General features: G+C 39.0%; 1 long non-coding RNA gene across 1 annotated transcript in view; it reads left to right on the forward strand.

The window, feature by feature from the left end:
* The window catches only part of LOC135081631 (uncharacterized), a 93,360-nt gene that overhangs the window by 65,247 nt on the left and 5,733 nt on the right, over positions 1-22,380 (forward strand). The window lies entirely within an intron of this gene.

The raw sequence follows: 22,380 nt of genomic DNA on the forward strand, positions 1-22,380 counted from the left end.
TATGTGTATAAAACTTACTGTTTAATTTCATTTGTTGGCAAAATACTTTTTTTTGAGACAACAACATCACTTCCCTTTCCACAGGAAGTGACATCATTTTATCCTTGTTGTCCAGTGGTTTATTTGCTGAACTACCTACTTGCAGGACTAAGATTCAATGCTTTTGAATTTCTATTAAGTAGGTAGTTAAAATAATGAGTACTTTCAGATTTGGACTTTGTAGCATTTAAAAATACCTACTTCTTAAAATAATATTTCTTGTACAACTATGAGATTATCATCACTCGGCACTCCCAATAAGTGTAATACCGCGATTAAACTTATTACTCAATTATTTGTTGCATCCTTAATGTTACAAAGGCGGTACTTTAATCATCCCTCAAAATAATAATGATGAACAAGACCCTATCTCGACGGAATTCTCCACATTCAGTAGACTCGTTCGTGACCGTGACTCATCCAATCCTGTTTTTGTTGACAAAAAAAAGGTCCCGCCGACCTCAAGTCAAATCCAAAGTAAGGGATCCGTTGATCCCGATCCCGAAAGCAATGTGTTTGTTGTCAGTCAGCCCTATAGCTGCGTTTCCCGCGCGTACGCGGCATCTGTGCCCACTTGAATGGGCCAACTCAATGGCAGTTTTTTTCTCAGTCGAACGATGGCAACCGCCAGCGACGTGTGTGCCGGTCTCATTCGCCACAAAACGATATTATTACGAGAACTATCAGACACAAATGTACTCGACGTGCTAGTGAAAAAAGGCTTGTTCAGTGTAAGCGATCTAGAGTTGATAACCAGTGCTGGTAATAATGATAAGTGCAACTACTTCATAGAAGTTGTTAGTAAACACAGCGGTGGGAAGTTGGGTGAGGTGTGCTCAGTGTTGGAAAAAGAGTGTCCTAAGTTGGCCAAAGAGCTGAAGAATGATAAGCATCGATTCATAGTCAACGGTGAGTTCTTAATTTTTTGTTTTTGTTAACTTACCTACTTTGTTTGAATGTGTGGTATCACTTGGTGAGTTACTTTTATGCTTGCTTACTACGATGTTATTATAACTGAATACTTAAGTAACTAAGTAATGTTCTAAGATTATTTCATTATGGTATAATTTAATATTGACATAAAAATATTACAGTGCAAGTTATTTCCTTGTTTCTTGAGCATGAACGTAACATATCTACCTTTAACTTAATTGTTTATTTAATGGCTGTAGGTGAGTAATAAACATAACATTACTTAGCTACCTGCTAACTGACGTAATCTCAAGCTAATGTAGGTAGGTAGGTACCTTTATGTTATCTGAAAATAAGTTATGTCTACTGAAGTAGGTAAAATAACAACAACAAGATAGGTAGGTAGGTACCTACCTACCTACGTAATTAAACAACAACTTAGGTAGGTAGGTGATGGTCAATCATGTAGGTACCTACCTACGTTGATCATAGTTCGCAATTTGTATGCCAGTTTTAGGCATAGATTTTAGGTAGGTATTTAAAGATAGTCGCAGATTCTAAAACTGAACTTACTTATTCATAACCGTGAATTAGTTAAGTCCATCAAACTTTTGGTGTCACTAGTTCATTTAAAAATAACTTGCTCGCGAATGCGATTAATTAATGCCTTGACAACGATCGTTCACTAAAAAGCCATTATAAAAATTGCCTCGACGAATCTTTCGAAACGCTTCTAATAGTCATTAACACACGAAAAGTAACCGACTTGATTGAAAAATTGCATGACCACAGATAGGGGAGCTGGACATTGGAGACAATAACGAACCCCCAGTGACCTGGGAATTATATTTGCAACTCTACTACTAGCCAATAAAGATGGGTATTGAGTGAGAGATGCAGAGGAACCAATTCCGGAGAAGGTCATAAAATAAATAAATCTATGCGGGTGTTGTATACCCTGTCGCGTTCACAATCAATCGTGTTGCTTTGCTACTGTTAAAGTACAGTTAAACTGTAAAATAAACAACTAGTTTACTTGCCTATTGTAATTTGTAATCACGTATTCTGCAACCTAAGCTGTGACGAAATCCTACTCTGCAGAACTTTTATTTTTTTATTCAAGCACGCCATTATTACGAAATACCTACTTAAAATTACTTTACTTTCCGAGATTTGAACCTGTAAAGAACTACTACAATGCCTGTCAAAAACTTTCGATAAACTTGAAAGTTCCGATTTGATCCTACAGCGATCTATGTATTGTAATCGGTCATCGACCTCCTCCGTCACGTGACTTCCTCAAGGTTACTGAAACAAAGAACGAATGGCATTAAATACTGTGGACTGTACCAAATGGTACTAGGCCTGTATGAGTCATGCTGCTGATTGATCTGTGGCAGATAAATTGGTTTAGCTTCGGGCGACATTCGACATTGTTGTGATCGTGAAACTAACTTGAATGGACTGGACAAAGAGGTTGAATCAGTCGAAAGATTTTTACGGATAACGATTACCTACCTATGTTTTATAGAGTAGGGTTTAATTTATCGAGATAGAAACTGATAGAAACAATAAAGCACGGGAGCACGTGTGTTATTTTGGTTAGTTTAAATCTAAGGACGGACGATGAAAGTAGGCACGACCGCACGACACATCAAGAAAACACGTGGAATTTGTAAATTACTTATTTATTTAGGTGTCAATTTGATAACTTTGTGCCATTCCTTCGCGGTATTCCAAAATCATTGATGCATTCCGCGATTCTTGCACACTTATTAATTATGTACCTACTTACCTATTCCATTATCTATCATATTGAATATCAATCTAAACTGAATATTGAGAAACGTATTGTAAAGTATTCTCAATCAAACCATTATGTACCTACATTTAACACTTCAATTATTTATTAACATAGCTAGAGGTCATCGTGTATTATGTTTATATTCCATACAACATGCACTATGCTATGATGATGTAATAGGCAATAAGTTAATGATTATGGTAATGTCGACAAGTTTATGCTTCTTAATTGGTTGAAGTTTGTTAATTAAATGAAATGTAAGTAAGCAGTAGATAAACCTATCGATAGTTCGGTATTACGATTTACGTCTCAATAATATTTATTACAAATAAATTATTGAATATCCATAGCACATTATGACATTACTGAGTATGTTCTTGCATTATTGTAAGCACCCGAAGCGTAGGGTGTTTTTGTTACGTTTCTTCTTCTTACAAAGCAAAATTATCTCATCGCAAAGCTGCGAGACTTCAAAATTTTCTTCAGACATGACCAGGTATGATGTTGTGCCAAGGTTTCTCCTGTCACACCGCTCTACTACACTACGGCAGGAACCTACTCATCATACTAGGTTATGCTGTAATTTCATAATCGTAAACGTAGTTACGTAGTCACATACTACATATTATATACGTCATGATTAGGCAGTAACTTATTTTATTGACAACAGCTTATGCTGACACACCCTGTCGCTTGACCTTACTATACAGAGGCACCTTTGTCTTTACAAACGATTAAAGAACCACATCCGAGTTTGTATTCAATCGATAACAACAGTAGGTTCAAAACTTATCGATATGACTTTACTGAGTAGGTCTTACAACTTGTGTGCTTTGTTAGCTTCTAAGAATAATGAATACAATATGATAAATACTAAGAATTAAAATAATGTGGCTAGGTGTCACTTTTGAGAAACGATACTGCACGTCAAAGAAAAGTAAACAAATAATGAAGAGAAGAATTATTTGAAAACGAATGAATTGATAGAATACAACGTTGAAAATAATATTGATTTCTGTGAATTTCCAAGAAATTAAAAGTTATGTGTCGGCCAATAAAGTAATACCTAAATTAATAAGACAGTAGGTATCTATGATCTCAAATAACGCACCGACTCTATGATCAAATTATGGCAGACATCTGCAAATCAAAGAAATCTGTTATTCGAACGTTAAGGAGTGTGGGAATCAATAACTGATACCTATTTCTATACTAACTTTTACTTAATTATACCTACAGGCTTGCTGCACTCGTACGTCATCATCATTATCATTTGAGTAACAGGATGTCCACAGCTGAACATAGGCCTCCCTCAATGATTTCCATATCGCGCGGTTCGTAGCGTTCACACTCGTACTTATCTAGGTTCATAATCTACACTTCACATTCCATCTTTTCCTTATCCGAATTCTTACCTAAATATCCTAGAAAAAAATTCTGCAACTACTAGAAGAGCTAGTTCATCTATCTTTAAACCTACCGCACCCAAATAGCCGTAAATCGATTATGCCGCCTGTGACCTATAAAATATCTAGTTGGGAATCCATTTAGGTGCAAAATGGACAGAACTAGTCCAAATGACTTTTCCATTTTTGTATTTAAAATTTATTGAATGTTTTGGAAAATAATCACCTGTCATGTTGAGTCAAATATGGGATGAAATAGGCTATCAGGTTTTGTTTGTGTCCTCACTCAATATTTCAATGCTATTATGACCTTATTTCGTTTCGATATCGAATTAAAGAATAATGAAAATACAAAAGGCCTTTTTAGGCTAGTGGGTTGCACCACTTGCAGCATTTTAATTTAACTTTAACAAACATCAAAAGTCTGACAAATCCCATACAAAAACACCGCTTATCGTAGATGTTTAAAAAAGTTAGGTGGTGCAACTCAGCCTTAGTGATCGAAATTGTGCTTCAGAACAGATATAGAGCAAAACATTTGTGTATAATATGGGAAACATGTGTTCCCAGGCACCTGCACCAATATTAAAAATGCTAACGGCGCTAAGTTACAGCTGTCGGATACCAATTCATATGCCTGTCGGGCACGCGTCGATTGTTAGCGGTATCCAATATCCACACCACAGCATCTGCGGGTTTTTGAGCGTCTTTCAAAGGTCATGATGGTTATTATGCTGGATAAACTGGGGAGGAAAATTAACGTCGCGTGCTTGTGTTTTGTTTTTGTCTTTTTGTTTTGCTGATTGTAATTGGAACCTTTCTTCATCACTTCGAATGTGTGTTGTTGTGACATGGTCCGATTTTGTCTCTTACTTCAAACGCATTTCCTACCTATTCTAATCAATGACCGACATACAGGGTGCACATGGTGTCACAGAATAAGTAATAGTACAGGTACAGAAGGATTACTCCGCAAGACGATTTAAATAAATGCGAGTCTTGCTACGACGCGATACAGTGGAATTCAGCTCGCACAGCACTACGTACCTACAATTTTATTCACCTACAAGTTTTGTCTCTTTCTATCGCGTGCCTCTGAACTCTTCTTACGCTGTTAGGGTTGCTGTCTAGTGAAAAAATATTAATCTACTTATTTGTAATAAGGTACGTATGTAGGTAAGTATGCATTCATTATGGAAAACCTTGGTAGAGGCCTTTGTCCAGCAGTGACGCATTCTGAGCAGTAGTCATAGTAGGTTAGGTTCCTTCCTATACTATTCTAAGAATTATTAATTACCCACTTGGCCAACATACCTTTCAGCATCTTTGGGAAGCGAAAAAAAAGATGAATCCGGTAGATTACTTTTCGAATTTAAACACCCGAACGCCGCACAATATTTCTTTCTCTTTATGTCCATTTTTAAATAATACTTCGATCATAGAATTATAATCATACTACAACGCACGCCAGCGTCCTGACGAGCGCGCGCGTGACACTCGACTGATATAATACCCGCCGGCGGGGCGCTTCGCTGTAGGTAATTATCGGATGTACCGCGCGAAGTGAGCCAGGCCTGATGGTGTCTTATTGGAGGTAGCTAGACAAATTGTGAACTGTATAGTACCTACTGTATATTTCAGAATCAACTGATACGAGTAACACTTTACTACGAATCCGTACCTACTACATTAATATTACAAACAGCTCTACCTCCAGTTACAGAGGTAATTTGTTTAAAAAGTTAATTTTCTTAAACAATCCGAGCAAGTTTTAAACTGCTGCTGTAATTTCCTAAAAGGACTACAATGTCTACAATCATAGACAACTATCAGTGTCGGGGTCAAAGGCCGCCCAACCCCGTCTGTGGCCATTTAAGAAGCTATTACTCTATGCTCACGGGGTGTGACGGTTCGTGTGAACAGCCCATGGGAACGGCCCGAGGTATTCACCAGAGGTTTTTGTTACCTGCACAGACTAGGATGTATGTGTGGAACGCTTTGTGGCGTGCGCGCTTTAAAAAAGTAAGTGACATACCACAGATAATGCTCGCTTCCTTGGTAAAGCACAGATTACTTATAGAGTATCTCTACAATCGGTAGAATAGCGGGCAAAGAAAATCGAGACCATTTCCTTTGTCTTGATTGATAGAAATTCAAAAAGGTCTAGGAATGAAAATCATCAATCAACATAAGCCTTCAGCAAATATAATACAGCAGTCACCCTGTCCTGTCCTGTATAGTCGAAAAAAAATATTTAAAAAAATACCTGCCTACCAAATCTGACGTACTGAATGCCCGCACGAACTAAGTAGGTAATTATTTCGTTTCACTGGCACCAGGCTGAATCGATTCGAGATGGGTGACCGCCAGCAAAAACCGAAGCCTAACTTTCCCAGAGTCTGAAATAGGCAAGGTCAACCAGATCAGAAAGAACTTATTCATGTTTCTTTGTAAGATTGTCAACATTCTAGCGACACTGAAAAACAATTACTTAAGTCCGTAACTTTGGATCTTATGACCAGCTACTTTTACTCCTTTTGTTATGTGAGGTGCAACAACATTAAAGACATCATAAAAAAGCCCTCATAAAAATTAGGGAAAGCCCAAAACAAATGGCCATTTATATTACACACGAGAGCTTTTAAGTAATTTAATAACCAAGCGTAATTAACATGTTACGTACATTTAGAAATTAGATACCCACTTGATAAGGACTAATTAATTTAGTAGTATTTCACTCGAAGACTGTTATGATATTTTGTGTGCCTGTGTGACTGTGTGCAACATTTATTTGAAGGACATACTAGAGGGATTCTTTACTTGTAGTCTTCAAATCACCCTGTATAAGTTTAATCAGGTATGGAATCTAATTCCTGACTCCAGTTGAAATGTTTATTTGCTAATTTTACGCCCCATTCCTTTTGCCTAATAGCCGCCATTATTGTTAAATTAACTGTTAACTTAGTGGTAAGAATTTGTAAAGGTGTTCGGACATACATTCCTTGGCCGCTTGCCAGCCAGTGCTGCATGCCATTTACATTAGAAAAAATATGTAAAGTTACAAGAGGTATTCGAAATTTGAAAAGATAATTTAACCCAAGAATTTAAATAGAAACCAATAATAGCAACTCACAGATTAGGCAGTTCTGTTATTTGTTAGTACTTGCGTCTATGAGATCGTATGCATATGAAATTGATTCTGGAATGGTTATTTTAACAGTAGGATATTATTAATTGTAGTGTCGTCTGTCACTATCGACGTGTCAAATTAAATATCCAAATTAACGAGCAATGATTTATGGCGTGGCTAGGGTTGCCAACTTTTTTTAGAAGAAATAAAGTATATCTGGTTTTAAAGGACGTAAATAAAGAGTACGGACTTACAAAAAAGAGTATCATTTATTTTGTACTTTTAAAAAGGTATTTTTTTTTGTACTTTTTGCAGCACAACGAATCAGGAACATTCGAATATGGTTTGGGGAATCGGCGATACCAACATATTAACAGTAAATAGTAGACTTTTTAGGGTTCCGTATTCCTGACAAGGAACCCTTATAGTTTCGATATGTCTGTCTGTTCGAGGTTTTGCTTGGAAACTATTGGCACTAAAGAGCTGTAATTTTGTGGAGGTATGTATATTAATCACGCCGACAAAACGGTAAAATAAAATTTAAAAAGTATTTTTTTGGTTAGCTTCCGTAAAGTGGGGATGAATTTTTTTTCATCTTCTACCCCATCGTGTGGGGTATCGTTGGATAGGTCTTTTAAAATAGCTTAGGGGTTTCTAAGACTATTCTTCCATTTAGAGATCTGTTTGCAAATTATTAAAGCTTAAAAATGCCAATTTTTGTTCGAGTAGGGCGTGTAAAAACTCTACTCTACTCCCCCCCCCTCTAAAAACTAAACTGTTGGCTTCAAAAATCTGGAAAAAATTGTAATAATACTGCTTTTCATGAACTTTCATGGAAAACTATAACGGTTAAGATACATCACTTAGTTTAAGAGTAATAGTCATTTGAAATATGAAAAGTGACTTTAGATGAAGTAATTGCTTGTTTCTGAAATATATTGTGGTAACGATGGACAACTACGGAACCCTACACTGCGCGTGGCACGACTATTGATGTGCCGTTCCCGAGAACGCTCTCTCGACTGAGAATATTCTCGGGAGCGTTCCCGGGAGCGTTCTCCTAAGTGAGAAAGGTTGAGAATCATGTTTATCAAATGGAAATAAACGAACTTTCTTAAGTAAAATAGTATTAAATTAAGTCAACAGATAAGTGTATATTAAACAATACACTCTATTTGCAGTGAAAGGCTATATTCTCAGTGTTCCCGAGAATATTCTCGGGAACTTTCTCGGCAATATTCTTGGCAACTGCACCTTGATTATATTTTATTTTTTTCGTCGTGAAATGTCGTTTTAATGATATGTAAGATGACAGAAATTTCTTTTTACACGTAATTAAATAATGTAACTGCCCATTTTTTCGTTTTTAACACGCTCTTATTAGGTCATCGTGTATGTAACTAACTATGCAATGGAATCTTAGAATCTGAATTACACGCACTTCTAAGTCTTGTATCATCATGAAACTTGACAATTGTAGATTAGAAATGACAATACAATATTGTGGTACCAGCTGGTCTGATGATGGGACTGGAAGGTGGCCAAAAGAACTCCTAAACGAAACGGCGGAATCACATCGAGTTTGGGTTCATTGGATGTCTTTTCGAGATCTTTAAGTGCTAGATAATGTCCAGGGTCCTAATGATGGAGTCAGGAGGTAGCCATAGGAACTCCTAAACGAAACGACGGAAACTAATCGAGTTTGGGTTCGTTGAATTTGTCTTTTCGAGCACTTTAATGCTAGATGATGTCCAGGGTCCTGATGATTTTTTGGCTTTTTAGTGCTATTAGTAATTAAAAGCGTGTTTTTAGTTTTTTAAACTATTCTTAGTTGACATAAAGGGTATATTTCACAATCGCTTAGTAAGGGCCTGTTTCGCCACTTCTGGATAAGTTGTGGATAGCCTGTCTGACGGATCATTTGACACATTTTTATAGAAAATACGTGCTATCTAGATTGATCAGACACTTAGAAGAATGTTAATTTAATACTCCTCTTTAAAAAAGGTGACAAAACCTTGTTGAAGAATTATAGACCCATTTTGCTTCTGAGCCATCACATGTCTACAAGCTGTTTTCGATAGTCATTACGAATTGTCACACTAGCAGGCTCGACGACTTTCAGCCCCCCAAAAAGCCGGTTTCCGAAAATGCTTTAGTACCATATACCATAATAATATACGCAACGGCAGAATATACGGAAGATCAAGGAGTATAATCAGCCACTTTGCGTTTGTGAACTATGAGAAAGCCTTCGATTCGTTTGAAACATGGGCAGTGCTTCAGTCTCTTCAACTGTGCCAAATTGACTATTGATACATTAAAGTGTTGAAAGGCTTGTACAAACACGCCACAGTGACAGTCCGTTTGAAGATCAGGACCCGAAACCTATCCAGTTGCAGCGAGGGGTGAGACAGGGAGACGTCATCACCACCGCCCTGGAAGATGTTTTCAAGCTTCTGGGCTGGAGTGGATTCAGCATAAATATCAACGGTGAGTACATCACCCAGACAGCAGACGTTATCGTAGTCATGGCTGAGATCGTGAAAGATCTAGGCACAATGCTCGATGGCCTCAATAGAGTCTCTCAACAAGTGGGTCTCAAAATGAACATGGACAAGATTTAAAAATCATGTCTAAAGACCGTGTTGCACCCACTCCTCTAAAAGGTGGAGACTCTACACTCGAGGTTGTTGACAATAATGTATACCTATTACCTGGGACAAATAGTCCAATAGGTAGGTCCAATTTCGAAAAAAAAGGTCGATCATCGAATCCAGCTCGGCTAGCCTTTGGGAAGCTTTACGATATTTTCACGCGGCTTCTCCGTCGCGTCGCCACTCCACTTTAAATCCACTTTGAATCCGCTTTGAATCCGCTTGCAATCCGCCAGGGTGGCAAGGGCCTTAAAACTCAGAGGCACACTGATGTTCAAATACCGTAGCCGAGTCCTAAAGCCGCGGTACGCGTTCGCCACGAAAAGAGTGAGCAAGACAGCAATATCTCACTCACACGTTTCATGCGTTGTTTATAACGACTAGTCTTAACGCCCAGTTAATAAAACATCGAAACATTGCAAATAATCCCAATCCCAACTAATATTATAAATGCGAAAGTAACTCTGTCTGTCTGTCTGTCTGTTACGCTTTCCCGCTTAAACCTCGCAACCGATTTTGATGAAATTTGGCATAGAGATAGTTTGAGTCCCGGGAAAGAACATAGGATAGTTTTTATCCCGGTTTTTGAAACAGGGACGCGCGCGATAAAGTTTTTCTGTGACAGACAAAATTCCACGCGGGCGAAGCCGCGGGCGGAAAGCTAGTATCACATATAAACAACAAAATTAAAATTAAATCTAAATGTATTCTGTCGAGAACACTGAGAATATTCCCGGGAGCGTTCTCGGTTCTCGAGAATATTCTCACTGGGAATATTGCCGGGAACGAGAACTTTCTCAGCGGCACATCTCTAGGCACGACACGCACTTGGCCAATTTTTTATTCTAATTATTATGGATTTTTGCATATTATTACAGACGTGCAATAGTTAAGTAAACATTTTGTAAAAAAGAGTATTTTAGCGTACTCTATTAGTGTTATAGATTATAGAGTACGCCTACATGATATAGAGGACAATACTCTATTTTAGAGTACGGTTGGCAACCCTAGGCGTGGCTGACCAAAAATGTCGGGACGCTCCACATTGCATTTCCACCAGTCAATTAAAACCAACGGCGTTAATTGGCAATCAAAGTAGAATGACCATTGAACTCATTCAGACTAAAATAATGTGCAAAATTAACTCTGTTTATCCGCTTTTAACATAGTCTACTGCTAGCTGCATTCTGCTGAACCGATTTTAGTAATTTAGTAGTAGAATCAAGAACTATGCTATAAAACAGACCCGTTTGGGACTTTAGCTAGATTACTCTTGTTAAGACTAGGCGCAGACCATCGATTTTTAGTTGGCCGATAGTTGTGCCCGATTTTAAAATTGTATGAAGAATCGGCCAAATCAAATCGGTGTAATGTGCGCACTCCCATACATGCCCATACTGATCAACTGCTCGACTAAACTATCGGCCGACGAAAAATCGATGGTCTGCGCCTAGGCTTAAACGGTGGAAGGAATAGGTAATTCCTAATCATGCTCATGGTCAACAGAAGCCGTGGCAGAAGTCTTGTCAATTCATAAAACATGATCGTCATTTGTTTTTGTAGTGTCGGCTTCCCAAATTCTATTGTTTCGTTGCATGTTTACCCCAGTCTCATCATTCAAGTAGGTATTTCTCTTATCAGCACCGTACAAAGTGGCGGGGCCTTTGTCAGCGAGTTCTTGGAGCTGTTATCACTGTTATCTCTCGGTGGGAACTTCTAACATTCGCGTGATTTACAAGTAACAGAGTGGTCATTAAGGGTAGTAATTGGCTGAGGAAATGATTGCGGATAGATTAATTAATGTGGAAAGTTGGATTGATATCTGACTATCAAGATTGTTTAGGCTGTAGGCACATTTAAGCAAAGATAATAGATTGGTTAAGGATTAGCCAAAGTTTAAGCACTCAAGGACCTTCATGCGAGACTAGTGGGCGAGGGTCCACATCGCCCACGGTATATGCTACGCCAAGCCAATTTATGTCTAATATCCACCTGTGTAGATTTAGAATAGTAGAGAAAACATTTAATTTGCAATTGGCAAGTACCAAACACATTTCCAAAAATAATGTTCCAAGTGTTCGGTCGTTAATCGTAATCCACAGACTATCCACAGCATTAGACGTGATGATAGAGTGCACACCACACCACCACCATCAATACCGCATTGGTTTCCAGTCGGTACCTTAGTTTGAGGTAGGTATACGCCTTACCATACGCCAATCTATGTACCTATATCTTTGATTCAATCTTCGTTCGTTCGTTCGTTCGTTTCAGCCGAAAGACGTCCACTGCTGGACAAATGCCTCCCCCAAGGATTTCCACAAAGACCGGTCCTGCGCCGCTCGCATCCAGGCACCTCCCGCGACCTTCACCAGGTCTTATGACAACTAAACCGTACCTCGAGTAAATGTAAATGTTGTTTTAGGATGTAGAGTCATGTCATGACACGCGGCATGTAAGGTCTATTCTAATCGAGATGTTATCTATAGGTTACACAACTCCTATCTACTCTCAAAACTTAGATAATTGGGTCATTACCGTGGTTATCGTTCGTAGATTGGGTGCAACAGTGTGAAGGTTCCTCATGATTAGTCCAATGGAGAGCGGCCATTTGTTACTCACCGGCCACCGCTTGCAAGCTAATCAAATTAGCGCTCGGATCACGCATTCCTTGCAATTAGTATGAATGAAGTAACGCAGCAAGAATAATGCAGAATTGCGAACCATTGTAAAACAGAAAGAGAGAAATTATCTGACCACTTTATCTATACTAATATTATAAATGCGATAGTTACTCTGTCTGTCTTGCTTTCACGCCTAAACCACTAACCGAATTGATGAAATTTGGCATAGAGATAGGTTGAGTCCCGGGAAAGGACATAGGATAGTTTTTATCCCGGTTTTTGAAACAGGGATGCGCGCGATAAAGTTTTTCTGTGACAGACAAAATTCCACGCAGGCGAAGCCGCGGGCGGAAAGCTAGTATTAAATAATCAACTATCTAGGTTGCCTGCCTCCAATTCCTTGAGAATTTCAAAACGATTGTCAACTTAATCATCAACTAGACTCTATGTCATAACAATATTAAAGGTAAAGAGGTAGGTATTCCTTTGTTGTTAATAAACTTCATTCAATTAATTCCACATTCTTCTGAAATTTCTTTTGATGCAGAGTAAAGAATTTTCTAAAAAAGAATGGATCAATCAACTAAATTACAACCTCGGGAGTATTATAATTAGTTTCTAATTACTATCTATTTGTCGAATAAGTATCAGTACGGCTTTAATCTCATGGGATCTCCGCATTGTCCCCTGTTTCCCAGGGAACCGATCTCACGATCCAGGGAACTATTGTCTATGAGTTTTTGTAGCTTAATCAAACACATAATCTTCTGTCGATAGAGATAAAGTTCAAAATGTTTGTTTTACAATGAATAGATTGAGTGCAATGTTAGTAATCTAACGATTTTATAGGCCATTGTCAGGCGAAAAATTGACTATTAAAACATCTGCTACTAATCATATTGCAGGTGCATTAGGGTCCTGAATTTCTGATACTTGGCTTGAACCAGTATTGAAAAAATCCTAATAAAATCAATCTCGTGTCTGTCTGATATTATGTGAATTTGTTGGGAAATAAGTAGTTGATGTATAGAATTCAAGGCGCACTAAAATGTAGTTCTTTCTTCCTTTCTTCATTTAAGTAGGTACGAAGTCATAAGTTTTTTACAAATTGCCTGCACTTCCTGCTGTCTGACCTATGGCCATCGATAAATATTAATTAAAAAGTAATCTATGCAATGCATTTGCATAGATATAAATGCAGACGGCCCAACACATTGCTATTGGCACGAAGTGATTTGTTGCCGCATTTGCAAGTCAAAATGGTTTACAGATTGATTTTATTGACGGCTACAGCAGTAAATATTTTTTTTTAAAATATTGCTCTTTTATTCAACCATACTTAAGTAGGCAGGCAAACGTTATCCCACCCAATGTTAAGTCTAGATGCAGTTTATGTGTGTGGTACTTACACAGACACTCCTTCTTAGTAGATGTCAGGGAAGACAGCAGAAGACAGCAAGCTCCAATCCCTAGCTGCTCTTAAAAGAAAACAGAGAAAACATTTAAATACGGGCATGACTAACCTGCGTTGAATCAGTGAAGGCTTAATCATCAATTAGTCCACCACTGCAGGATGGTAAATCACAGTGCTAGTTCATCATCATCATCATCATTTCAGCCATAGGACGTCCACTGCTGAACATAGGCCTCCCCCAATGCTTTCCATGTTGATCGATTGGTAGCGGTCTGCGTTCAGCGCTTCCCTGCTACCTTTACGATGTCGTCGGTCCACCTTGTAGGTGGACGTCCCACGCTGCGTTTTCCGGTACGCGGCCTCCATTCCAGAACCTTTCTGCCCCATCGGCCGTCAGTTCTGCGTACAATGTGCCCTGCCCATTGCCACTACAGTTTGCTAATCCGTCGGGCTATGTCAGTGCTAGTTGCCTGTTACTAATTACCGTCTTGGGACTTTGGGAGGCTACTCCTCTCGTCTCTAACTCTCTCATGAGAGTGGTGGGAGATCCTGAAAATGTTAGAGACTAGAGATAGCTTCGCTATTGTATTTAAGCCATAATCAGTGAAGATGTTCCAAATGTGGTAGTTCAACCAACCGTTTGGCAAATAGATATGCTCGTGGTTTATTTGTACGTCTGAACTGAAACATCCGGAAGTGGGAGCGGTGAGAGAGATTATGTTGCACTAATGGCAACTCGATACACTTCAAAGGGCAGTAGCACTTCATTCGAGAGTAAATAAACTGAGATATTAACAGCTTGAGCCGTTTTAAAACAAGGAAGTTATAGGATGGTTAAACTTTCCAAAAAAGTTCCTTACTTTTTCGGGCAACGAAATCTATCAGGAATGTCACAGAATAATTTGGAGTATTACGTAGCATGGGATTGGGCAGGCCTCCTACTAGGTGGACCGACGATCTGGTGAAGGTCGCTAGAAGAACCTAGATGCGTGCAACGCAGGACCGGCTGTTATGGAAAGCCTTGGAAGTCGTCGTTTCAGCTGCTGAAACGCCGACATCACATTACTTTAGATTAAAATAGTACCTGCAACGAATTATGAAGTGTGTTATTGCAACAATTAACAAGTTACGATCCTAAACAGCATCAAACCAACAGTTTAAGTAATTACCTAATACACGTAACAGCTTAGACACCTGATGCAAAGTTCGTTGAACTCGGCAAGCCACAACGTAAACAAACAAAGACAGAACACACTTGTAACGAGTTAAACTTTGTGTTTAACTAGATGTTCAAACAGGGCATTAAATTAAATGACATAAAACGTCGACTAGCGAAAACCTCAGGAACGCATTTTTCTCATATTTGTGCATTTTATGCATTTCGGTCAATCTTACAGAATATTATAACAGTTCTGGATATTATAAAAGCCGGTTACTTATTTAACAAAAAACAAAAGACGTCGCACAACAATTTTACAGCCTACTTACTTACCTATGCAGTTTTATCTTCGTCCTGAAAAATTGTAACTGATATATTTTGTTCATTGTTTTTTAATCTCTTTTATGGATGGATGACTAGCTTTAACCCGCTTAAATTTGACATGTCACAGAAGACTTTATCTCGTCCGTGATTCCCTTTCAAAAAGTGGATAAAACAAATCCTATGTATTTCACTGGCTCTTAAACTCCATTCCCTATAGTATGGATGGAGTAAAATATTTCATCGAAAGCAATTCATCTAGAAAAGATAACAGAGAGACACAAAGAGTACCTACCTACTTTCGCATTTAGTGAATGTTTATAGAGTCCCATCTTTGTCGTAGGTATCCTCGAAGATAAACCTAGAACCATGGCTAGGTCTCCAACCACTGCTAGCTGTGGTCGTTTGATATTCCACCGCCTCCCAAACTAGGGGGCTTGTCATCGGCTAGAGATTGATATTGACTCTTCCGATTGGTCAATTTTACGATCAAACAATAGATGAAGCGCTTCCTGTGTTCCCAAAACTTGCATTGGGTAAAACAAATTGTATTTAAATTATTAGCTTTTACCCGCGGCTTCGCTGGCGTGAATTTCTTTCTGTCACTAAACCGTCGTAAAACCGTTTTTACATGTTTCTCTGTAGTTTAATAAGTGTTTTTAAAACAAAATCATACCGTCTTGTCAATAAAATTCAAATTTAAACGATATCAGTTTGCCTACTTGTCAGGAAAAAACGGAATTTAGAGAACGTACACTGCATTGTTGCAGAATTGGCATTGAAGTTTTTGTTCCATAACCTTGAATGGGCACTTCTGTCAAATGGTGGTTCTGTGACCAGACCGACTGATCCGCATGACATTAAAGTGACTGAAATACTACGAATGAGTGAAAAGGGTAGAATTATGTGAAGAATTGAGCCAATCTTTCCTACTTTGTTAAAAACAGCGTTAAGGTGACGCACCGCTAAACAATAAAATCCTAAACGTTTCCTGGCGCCAAAATTAGTGATTCGTCGTCTTTAAAAAATATTATTGTAACGTAAGTAAATCCAGCGCACAGTGGGCTGGCCTTTGGCGTACTCTTCTTTCATGAAACAATAATGTTTGTTTTCTTAACGCATGTGTACATGCATTCGATATTATTATTATTATTATCGATATGCCACGTTGACGGCTTAACGATATATTGTGTGGAGTTGTTTACTTCACGGTTCAAATGTTAGAAATTAATGCCCTTCGTGACAAAGGAGTTGCCAGCTCACCGCGTTTTTGTATAGAGTAATAAAATCCAGATAGAATGGACAATTTGTAAGCTAATTCAAATAAGAGTTATTGACAATTTTATAGACTGAAATACCTAATTGTCGATTTGATAGCAGTTATTGTTTTATTAAATAGAAACTAACTTTTGCTAAGTGAAATTCAGTTAGCTTACACAGAAAGTCCGAATTATTTGACCTAAAACCTAATCGTTGTATTTTGAAAAATTAACTCAATATCACTTTTATTCTGATGTAACAATATTAGTACCCCTGTAAAGTTTATAAAAATTACAGAAAGTAAAGTTTAGAAAAAGAAAAGAAGAAACGTACTGTAAAATTTAAGTGAAAGAGCACGTAACAAACATCTAAATATGAGTATCAAGCTTTAGGTATTGTAATAGGCATTCTTTTTAACCAAAACGCATAGTCGGTAACTGTATGTAGTCTGATGTGCTATCAACTCTGCTTATTCGTGACAGACAGATCACAGAAGCTCGTGCGTCGCATGCGCAGCTGCGGTTAGGGTTGCCAGTAGGCCTAAGATGCGCGCCGTGATAACTTTTGACTATCGACGTCAAAATGTATGGAGAAAATCGATAAAATGGCGTGATAACAGCTTATCGCCGGCCACATTAAGCACCGAGTCCGGCTTTTGTGTTTTTGGACCTGGCAACCCTAGCTGCGGTGCGCCGCAATGCGCGCGCAAAAACTGCGCGTGGTTGACGTCCGGAGCGCATTAGTGACACTGACCGCTGATTATCACACCACCTTACGCCGGCTCCACACTTTGGCCCCCATGTTGGTCCCAACTAGAGGTGGGCGCCACGCCGGCGCGCCGCCGCCGCCGCGAATTTTTTCACGCCGCCGCCGCCTACGACCAGCTGTCGGCGCGCCGATACTGATACTATACCAACTATTTGCAATTTATTCCTCTCCTATACTGTACTAATTTGTGTTTCGAACGCAGAAGAACTAACTATAATATTTATTCTTGAATGCTATATAATAATTTGGTACACAAGGCGAACTTAATACCGTTGATATACTAATAAATTGATTGAATAACTTAATACTAACTATATTAACAGTTAATCAAGTACATTATTCAAGTTGCTGCTTGGTCTAATAAATAAATTGATCGCGAGAGGCGCCGGTCCCTCATGCTGTCAAGAAAAAAATCCCCGCCTTCGTCTAGCAAACAACCCACACTATTGGACTATTCTTTATAAGCGAATCACTCACACAGAGATTGGCAAATATGTCTCGGAATGCAAATGGGAACCACAACCTCTGGAAGGCAACAAAGCACCCCCCTCAAAGTGTTCTCCGCTTATTAGGTCCAGTAATACATGAGTGCTGACAAAAAAAAAACATGACAAGCCGGTTTATTTAATCCTTCAAGCTCCTCGAATCTAGACACAATAGATAATCAATTGTTATGACATTAATTAATGCCGTCTGGGACTCAATCGGTTAAACCCATTGACACGGATAATCCAAAAAATCCACAATTCAAACCAAAAAATAAGACCAAGCATTGGACTTGATCCCAGACTTGCAGCTATGCCTGCCTTTGATTCCTACTGATGATGATGATTCATCCGACCGATTTCGGTCATGGTGACCACTTTGACTTAGCTGTCTTAGCGGCGCTGGTACGCCCGAAGATGGCTTACATAGCCGATCTATGCACAAAAAAAATAAATCTTCGCGGCAAACTCCTTGCACATTGAGAGTATCTAAGCCCGCCGCCAACATAATTATAATTAATGGCGGCAGATGGACGGGATTTACATCCTCGGAATTCGCCTTTACACAATCTCCCACCATTCTAGGCGCTGTGCTGCCAAACCTTCCCATTGTGATTTGAGAGGGCCCATTTTTCATCTTTTCGTATGCTGCTTCTGGACATATTTGTACCTGACTATCTAAAGAGTTGTTTCCGCTTATCCTCCTCAAGTTCAAAGTAGAAGATTGATTCCTACTACGCTAAGTGAGGACGAAAGACGCAGGAGGACAAAGTGACTGGCATAGCCCGCAGAATCGCTAAAATCAAGTGGCAGTGAGCGGGGCACATATCTTGTAGAGCTGATGACCGCTGGGGCAGTAAAGTTTTTGAGTGGTGACCACGAGTCGGAAAACGTAGCGTAGGCAGGCCTCCCACTGGGTGGACCGACGATTTGGGGAAGGTTGCAGGAAGTGCCTGGATGCGAGCGGTGCAGGACGTCTTTCGGCTGAAACGAAAGAACTAACGCTAAAAGAGATGGCTAAGTTAAAGAAATAGCCAAAATGGACCCTCGTAAAGCACTTGCATTTGATCTGATCACCATGAAGTCCATGGTCTTGACAATGACCATACTGAGTGAGAACCTCGCAAGTCTCTTAACTTTGGAAATGATCCATAAGGCTGGCAAGTCGCCTAACCAATTCTCCTATCGCTCAATTAATCTGACATTTGTACTGTTAAAATTATGGAAAAGGATCATTCTTGCTCGTTTATTCTCTTGCCTAAGTATGACCCATGTAATATAGTATACCCGACCATAAATTTTGGCAGAAACCATACCAACCATAATCAGTACAATTTTTGGAAAAGAAAGAATCCTGTACGTCTGCTTTCGCTGCGGCTAAAGAACTACTCTATGATATTAAAAAGTACCTTCCAGCACAATTCTACTACCTGCTGATGGATTCTTACCTCAGTGACAGACAGTTTTAAATCAAACTCGGTGACAAAAACTTCTCTTTTTAGCTGCAGAGCTGGAGTATCCCAGGACTTTGTACTTGGTCCGATACTCTATACTATAGAGATGTTATAGAGTCTATAACATCTACTAGTAAAGTAGCCCAGACACCAGAAAGCTGCGGCCTTCCTCAAATGTAACTGTGATCTTAAAGCGACTAGACTGTTGCAAAGTCAGTTGCTTGGCTGACCAAGTGGCTCATGTAATTAAGCCCCGAAGTCTCACCATATTATCATTTAAGACGTGAAACTTGTCCTCCGGCCAATCTAGACCTCGACACATTGCTGCAATCAACCTGCATTAAAATCCTGGACCTTAGGATGAACTTTTATTGGTATGCTCGCCTTTAGGAAATACACGAGAACCTGATCTCAGCCAAACCCGCTATCCAAATATCAAAGTATCTATGATCAAGAGAGCTAATTTATTAGGGTAAACCACTGCTCCAGTGGCTCAAACCTCAACCAACTGCAAATCACCTGATTAGTCTTGACGATAGATACTAAAAAAGCAGATTTAAAAAAATACCTGATGAACAAAGGTCAAAAGGTCACGCCGCCGACGCTGCCGCCGCCGAGGTCAAAAAGTCGGCGCGCCGCCGCCGGCCAATTGTATATCGGCGCCCACCTCTAGTCCCAACCCAACCCAATGCCACTCCTTCAACTTGTGGGTATAGAAAAGACCTTTATCCCTCTCAATACAATTCTCTAGATCTACAGTCTCACGTTGGACTTCAGACACGCGCTATAATAGCGCTACTATTACTTATTCTGTGGTGATACTGAGGGCGGTTTCTGGGTGGTTCTCTTTGGCGAAGCACTGAGGGTCTGAGGCCGTAACCGTGCGGTTACGTTTTGATGCAAATGTACGAGAACTGCCCAGAAATCGCGCAATTATCGCGCGTCTGAACTTGGCTTAGTGACGTTGGTGTTATAATGGCGTTGCTTGGAACCAATTTTGGGGCCAACTCTGAAACCGGCCTTATAGCTACGTGTAGACTGTTTGATGCCCTGATATATCGGCTACAGGCTATAGATATTGTATTCTATAGTGAATCGGTGGAATAGAGTCATTTCAAATGAATCATTTGTGACGGTGGGGACGGTGTCGTGACAGGATATTATACGCACATTCCTTGCTAATGGTAGTTGGATGAAATGGAACGGATATGCGATTTTCTAGGAAAGGATCTTTTAAGGCAAAATAAACAAACATGCTTATACTATACATGTGTTATTACAGATAAAAAATCATACTTGACATATATGTCTTAAAAAAGTAATATCTTACTTGGATAAAATTTCATGCAATCGAATACAGAATTCATAATTTAGTACCTTGACGAAACGGGCCAAAGTGATAATCGGATCGGTTCCATTCAAACTGTGAAATTAGATTATAAGTATGGCCGATTATGTTTTGAAATTGCATGGAGAATTAGCTTGCCAATGTTCGTAGCCAAATCTTTAGGCCAGTATAGCTCTTATGTAATAAGTTTGAAAAATACGTTGATTTAAGTGAGAAATGCCCTGAGTTTCCCATTGGAGCTTTTCGCCCAATGAGCTTTCTAAAGCACATATTTCACAAAATTATTTCTTCATCTTTTTACTAGGTACTACTCAGGATTCTCAGGAATCAATCACAAAACCACTTACCTAAGAATAATATGATTAATATTAGACATTAGCCTACATTGTCTCCATTCTATAGTTTCACACATTTTCATATAAATAAACCATTTGGGGCACGCAAACGTGAAGCCAAGTTGCGTGACGAGTGTTAATTGAGTTAAATCTAATTATTTGGTATAATTGTGAAAACTTGAATAATCTGACGAAATTGTATGCATTTTTGTAACGTAACTATTATATTCTTATCCGTTTATTGCATCTTGTTATACAATTTGGTTAATAGAGCAATATTCTTGCTAAATACATTTTAGTTTTAGCAAGAATTTACTCTATTGTAGAGCGTTTAGATTTATCCTACCATCAAAAGGTTCTTTCATGTTTTTTAACAGGTATATTTTTGTTTCAGGTTACATAGCTACCGATAGTGCCAAAGACAACATGGTTATGAGCCATAATTTACACAGGTTTGTATTAACCCTTAAATATATTCATGTCTCTGCATGACCCAAAGGTTTTAAAAGAAATCAGTAAGTATGGCCTCCCCAACATGTCTGGCCAGCGCGGGGACTGTAGGCGAAATCCTCCATTTGCCTCTGGTAAATTAGAGAGGGTCGTGCTTGTTCCTGCAGTGGAGATTAATAAGTGACTGATGGTGAAGTACCTATGGCGCAAAAATTCAGTTTTATTTCAACTTTTTATACAGTTTGCTATGGGCTGCTAGCAACAATGGAGGAAGAAGTTCTTATATGGGGTAGAGCAGTGTGTCCAAGTTCGTAGCAAAAGAAAATCTCATACATTTTGCAAGGAATTTCAGACTAAAGACTAAAAAGAGTATGTATTATTAAAATGGGACATTATTCAAGGATTGAACATTGTTTTAATTCCACAATGATCACAAATTCAATGAAAAGCCGACGGAAACCTGACAAAGCACCTAATTAAAATAGTGCCATGGACAGACAACGGATGTCCTATTGTTTTTTCATTCGTCATGTTGCATGCTGATTCGCAAACGCATACAAAGCAAAGTCAATAGTTGTTTACTATTGTATTAATTCGCATAGTAGGCTGAAACTGATTGCTTTTTAATTGTTTTGCCAACTGCTTGACTCTAGGCAAGAGTATTAGGCCCGGTCTCCACTAAAAGCGGAGAGGATCTGACTTCCGTACAGAAACTGAGCAGAAGTGTTGTGGAAATAACGAAATCTACTTAATTAGTTATTCCAGCTCATCTCTTCTATACTCTTTGGTGGAATCAGGGCCTTACTACTCGTAC

This window comes from Ostrinia nubilalis, chromosome 20 (genome assembly GCF_963855985.1).
Source record: "Ostrinia nubilalis chromosome 20, ilOstNubi1.1, whole genome shotgun sequence".
Classification (NCBI taxonomy): Eukaryota; Metazoa; Arthropoda; class Insecta; order Lepidoptera; family Crambidae; genus Ostrinia; species Ostrinia nubilalis.